The sequence below is a fragment of the Bactrocera tryoni genome, chromosome 3, assembly GCF_016617805.1.
Source record: "Bactrocera tryoni isolate S06 chromosome 3, CSIRO_BtryS06_freeze2, whole genome shotgun sequence".
In the NCBI taxonomy this organism is placed as follows: domain Eukaryota; kingdom Metazoa; phylum Arthropoda; class Insecta; order Diptera; family Tephritidae; genus Bactrocera; species Bactrocera tryoni.
Window position 1 is genome coordinate 32,675,315 of NC_052501.1, and position 6,235 is coordinate 32,681,549.

The 6,235-nt window shown below is 43.0% G+C and overlaps 1 protein-coding gene across 3 annotated transcripts in view; it reads right to left on the reverse strand.

The window, feature by feature from the left end:
• LOC120771970 (putative sodium-coupled neutral amino acid transporter 11) overlaps positions 1-6,235 on the reverse strand; it is a 550,765-nt gene that overhangs the window by 171,555 nt on the left and 372,975 nt on the right. The gene's annotated exons all lie outside the window — the stretch shown is intronic.

Genomic DNA, 6,235 nt, shown 5'->3' on the forward strand with positions numbered 1-6,235 from the left:
TATAAATTGTCACTTGACTGATTTGTTTACATTCCATATACAAAAACAGTTGTCGCTTGATATTCTCATACTAGGAGGATTCTCTTGCTCTTGCAAAACCTTGCAGGGTGCAGAAATTGCTGAATTTTCCTCTTGGTACAACGGCACAACAACAAATACACGCAGAAAATGATTTGCAATGGCTATAAATATGTCAGACCAAAACCCACGTTTATTTTCGTGCCGTCATATATCACTAGATTCTGCAATGGGTGCTCTCTTGGCCTTGCATATTTCGGCAATCTTGCAAGAGCAAGAGAATGCCGCTATTGATAGTTGTCAGTGAAAACTCATCGGAAATACACATTATCTGTCGGAACAACTTAGATTCCACAACATACAAATGAGTTTTTAAAATATTTTCAATGTCGGTCCGAACATAGTATTAGGGCCGGCAAAATATGTCTTCCAAAAACATCGATTAAACTAGAGCAGGCACCGATTATAATGAGTGGAATGTAAGTTTTCGTTTGACAGATTTTACACGGACGAAAACACAAGTTTTCGTGCGAAAACCGCTTTTTCCCACGAAAACATGTTTTCGTTGTCGGTCCGAACATAGTATGTATATCAGGTGACAAATTTGAGACAATATTTTGAGACTAACGCTAGAGCCTGTTCAGTGATTAGTAACTTTACCTAAAAATGCCTCAAATAGTGACTAGAGACTGCTTCTACTATGTTCGAGCCTGAGCTTTCCGGTTTTTGAGAGAGCGGATGGCTTCGAAAACTTCTTTAGGGGAAGTGGACCGAAACTCGCCCATCTCGAAGGTCATGCCCTGGACCGACGCAGACACTTCTTACTGAAAATGATATTCCGGCTGGGGAAGGTAGACCCTAGGTTTATAAGGGACTGAGTGACGTTGGCTCTATCCTTGTCATGTGGACCCCATCCTTAAATAATGGAAGCTTCTTTTGAGGAGGTGGCTTAACTGACCGAGCTTCGGATTTCCTTAGTCAGACCTGCGGCCGCCATATCAATGTCAGCTATGAGGTTGATTGGGGTACACTATCTCGTAAAGGTCATCGTTCTATTGAACGCGAAATTCGCAGTAGTCAATGCGCAAAGAACCATAAATCTTTTGCAGAACTTTTCTCTCGAAAACTCGTAACGTCGACTCATCAGATGCTGTCATCGTCAATGCCTCTGCACCATATAGCAGGACGGGGATAATGAGTGACTTATAGAGTTTTGTGATTGTTAATCGATAGAAGACTTAACGTCTGAATTACTTATTCTGAAGTAGCACCGGTTTGGCAAGAGCTTTTCTGGGTTGGATTTCAAAGCTGACATTGTTGTTGGTGTTAATATTGGCTCCAAGATAAACAAAACTATGTATTACATGGAAGTAATGTCGTTGACGTTGGAGCCAAGTCGCGAGTGCGACGACTGTTTGTTTGATGATTGGAGATATTTAGACTTGCGCTCGTTCACTACCAGATCCTTCTACTTCGCTTCCTTATCCAGTCTGGAGAAAGCAGAACTAACAGCGTGGGCGTTGAGGTCAATGATATCGATATCATAGGTGTATGCCAGAAGCTGAACTCTCTTATAAAAGATTGTACCTTCTCTTTTGAAATATGCGGCTCAAATTATATTGTCCTAAAGTAGACTGGAGGACGGAATCATGTATAGAAGTTCACGCAATTGAGGAAAGTTCTCTGATCGCCATTTACTAGGGAGTGGCCAGAAACGATTTGTTTACATACGGCTAAAGCAGCTCCCGCCTTCCGTTCTTTGACCAAGAATCCTATGGGTAGCTAGATAATATCCGTTTGAAGGTGAACTAAAGTGAGAGGGCAAAACATACCCTGCACAGGGTTGTGCGCTGGGCTTTCGACTTGACACGTAAAACATACCACCAATGAAAAAGCATTATGACGACCATGGCAAACGAAGTAAGGATTACGTTTTGAGGGAATGCACCTGGAATGTCCGGTCCCCTAACTGGGAAGCTGCCCAGCTGGTTGATATCCTCGGGTAAATAAAGGCTGACATCACCGCCGTCCAAGAAATGCGATAAACGGGAGAAAGACTGAGGCGAGTAGATCCTTGCAGCATTTACTACAGTTGCAAGTCTGGTGTGGGATTCGGAGAAAGTCTCCGTCGCCGAGTACTCTCATTCACTCCGGTGGTGCGCCCACAACCCGAAAGAGAAGGACGATGTAACGTAAGATGCCTTCTATTAGCGCTTGGAGCGCACCTTACATTGCTTTTCGGAAAATGCAAAAGAACAGCTGGTACTATGAGGAATGCCGTGTCGCAGCGGAAAGAAAACAGACTGCCTACCTCGCAATGATACCGAGAGTTGAAGAGGGAAGCGAGACGGATTTGCAGACAGAAAAAGAGAGAGGCCGAAGTGCGTGAGTACGAAGAACTTGACACACTGACCGAAAGGGGTAATACTCGAAAATTCTACAAAAATATGCGGCGACTAACAGAAGGTTTCAAGACCGGAGCATACCCTTGTAAAACCCAAGGAGGAGATTTAGTAACCGATGTCCAGAGCACACTAAAACTATGAAGGGAACACTTCTCCAGCCTGCTGAATTACAGTGAAGGCATGACGCCGGGAGAAGCCCGAGAGTTGAAGAGGGAAGCGAGACGCATTGGCAGACAGAAACACTTGACACGCTACCGACAAGGGTAATGCTTGAAAGTTCTACAAAAATATGCGGCGACTAACAGAAGGTTTTAAGACCGAAGCATACCCTTTTAGAACCCAAAGAGGTGATCTAGTAACCGATGCCCAGAGCACACTAAAATTATGGCGGGAACACTTCTCCAGCCTGCCGAATGGCAGAGAAAGCATAACGCCGGGAGAAGGCGAACGCTAATCCTCAGTCGATGGAGCAGACGTTCCATTGTCCGTCCATGAAGAAGTTCGAATAGCAGAGCCATCTGAAGAACAACAAAGCGGTGGGGACCTATGGATTACCAGCTCAGCTATTCAAACACAGCGACGAAGAACTGATAAGGAGCATGCCCAACGATTGGAATTTAAGTGTGCTCTGTCCAATTCACAAAAAGGGAGACCCCACAATCTTCGCCAACTACCATGGGATAGGCCTCCTAAACATCGCATAAAAGGTTTTATGGAGAGCATTGTGTGAAAGATTAAAGCCCACCGTCAACAAACTGATTGGACCTTAACAGTGTGGCTTTGGCCTGACAAATCAACAACTGACCAGATATTCACCATGCGCCAAATCCTGGAAAAGACCCGTGAAAAGAGAATCGACACTCACCACCTCTTCGTCGATTTCAAAGCTGCCTTTGACAGCACGAAAAGAGCGATTTTTATGCCGCGATGTCTGAATACGGCTGTGTAAACTGACGTTGACCAACACCAAAAGCTCCATCAGGATCGGGAAGGACCTCTCCGAGCCGTTCGATACCAAACAAGGTTTCAGACAAAGCGATTCTCTTTTCTGTGACTTCTTCAACTTATTTCTGGTACCATCTTCTATAAGGGGGTACAGCTGCTGGCGTATGCTAGTGATATTGATATCATTGTTCTGCTTTCCACAGAATGGATAAGGTAGCGAACAAATGGGTCTGGTGGTGAACGAGGCCAAGACAAAATATTTCCTGTCATCAAACAAACAGTCGCCGCACTCGCGACTTGGCTCCTACATCACTGTTGACAGTCTAAACTTTGAGGTCGTAGATAATATCGTCCATTTTTGAACCAGTATCAACACCATCAACAACGTCAGCCTGGAAATCCAAACCAGAATATCTCTTGTCAAACCGGTGCTACTTCAGAATAAGTAATTGGGACGTTCAGTCCTCTATCGGGTAACAATAACAACACTCTATAAGACACTCATTATCCCCGTCCTGCCAAATGGTGCAGAGGCATGGACGACGACAACATCTGATGAGTCGACGTTATGAGTTTTCGAGAGAAGATTTATGGTCCTTTGCGCGTTGGCTACGGCGAATATCACATCAATGAAAAGATTAGCTGTATTAGATATACGACGACATGGACATATTTCAGCGAATTAAAAGACAGCGGCGACGTCATGTCATCCGAATGGACGAAAATACTCCAGCTCTGAAAGTAATCAACGCAGTACCCACCGGGGAAGCAGAGGAAAAGGAAGACCTCTACTCCGTTAGAAAGGAGGAAAAGGACCTTACCAAAAGTAGAAACGGCTGGCGCGCTGTGGCGGCTATAACCGCGTAAACGGTTTCTACGCCAGTAAAGAAGAAGAAAAAATAAATTGAAGAAGTCACACGATAGGGAGTCGCCTTGTCTGAAGCCTCGTTTTGTATCAAATTCAGACATTGTGGTTAAAGGCAGTTTATTTTCGTGTTGTCAAAAGAAGCTTTCAAATCGACGGAGAGGTGGTGTGTATCGATTCTCTTATCAAGGGTCTTTTCCAAGATTTGGCGCATGGTGAAGATCTGGTCACTTATTGATTTGCCAGGCCTAAAGCCACACTGATAAGGTCCAATCAGTTTGTTAACGGCGGGATTTATTCTTGCAAACAATACGCTCGATAAAACCTTATATACGATGCTTAGGAGGCTTATCCCCTGGTAGTTCGCGAAGATTTTGGGGTCTCCTTTTTTCGGATTTGGCAGAGTACACTTAATTTCCAATCGTAAGTATCACCTCTGTCGGCCAGCATTTCAATTTCTTCATACTACCATTTTGGCCTCTCTCTTTTTCTGTTTGCAAATGCGCCTCGCTTCCCTCTTCACCTCTCGGTATCTAGCCTATCTCGCACGTGTTATTGTCCATTGTAACGTTGTGAGGTAAGCGGTCTGTTTTCTCTCCGCTGCAACACTGCACTCCTCATCGTACCAGTGTTCTTTTGCATTTGCTGAAAAGCAATGTTTTCGTTTCCATCTGTACGTAAGATGCTTCAAATGCCGCCTCACTTGCTGACAGGTATTCTCAGAGAGCAAGAGTGCAAGTCGAGTAGATAATCGTTCGGCTGTCTGTTGTGATTGCACCTTCTCGACGTCTAACCTTCCTTGTGTTTGTTGCCGAGGATTTTTTGCTGCACAGAGGAGGGGTGAACATTGTGGCTGCAACAGGATAGGGGTCTGAGTCGATATTAGGATCTCGGAGCCTACTCACATCTAATACACTGGAGGTGTGTTTTCCGTCCATATCGACATGAGCCATCTGGTTGGGGACTTTCCGATCCGGAGACAGCCAGGTAATTTGATGAATTTCTCTATGCTGGAATATAGTACTACAGATAACTATATTCAGGGTCCCGGCGAAGTTGATCAGCCTTAACCCATTTGGGGATGTTTCATCATTTAGGTTGAATATACCGACCGCTGTGCCAAGGATTCCTTCCTTTTCCACCTTAGCATTAAAGCACGGGTTTGTCCCCTTGATTCCGAAGCTCGTATAAAAAAACATTTATGCAATTTAAAAGTACATACATAGTTATTAATTTGCATTTTACCATTTCTTTATGTCTGAAATCTCCTGTGTAGTTGAAAGAAAATATACTTGCCCTTAACACCCACAATTAATTTGGAAATGAAGTTGAGAGTTCTTGAAACCCAGGACTGTCTCATTGAAAATAAGTAAATATTCCCTTCGCATTTTCTATAGCCATGCCCTTAAAAATGCTTATATTGATCATACGGCACTAATTCTTCAATAACGACGTGGCATAACGTTTTTTGAAATCTAAACGTTTGAATAATTAAAAAGTCTTGAAAGTTAAAATAATCGCTATTAACTCGCAGGCCTTTTAGGATTTTCATCCTTTTTACCACTTCTCCTTCTCCTCAACAAGATCCCTACAAACAAACAATAGTTTCTGCGGAAAATTTCCAATTTTTTTGGATATCTTGCGTATACAGACGTAGAAAGCGGTGGCGGTCCACGAATTTGCTTCTATGACTAAATGAAGCATTAGTAATCAAGAAGATGGGATTTAACATTTGCACCTTCTCTATTCATTAACATTATCTTATTACGAAAACCAAACAAAAAATTCTAAGTTTCGACATTGCATAACATATATCTATATTGTACAAACTTGAATCAGAAAACGTTTATATGGAGATATTCTTGCTGAAACCTTGGAAGAAAAAAGCACAAAAAACTCACCACCTGAGGTGAAAAGCAGTTTGCTGCTAACCAAATTTTTTACGAAAACAAACAAGGCAAAATATAGAAATGAACAGCTAAGGAAAATGAGTAATTTTGCT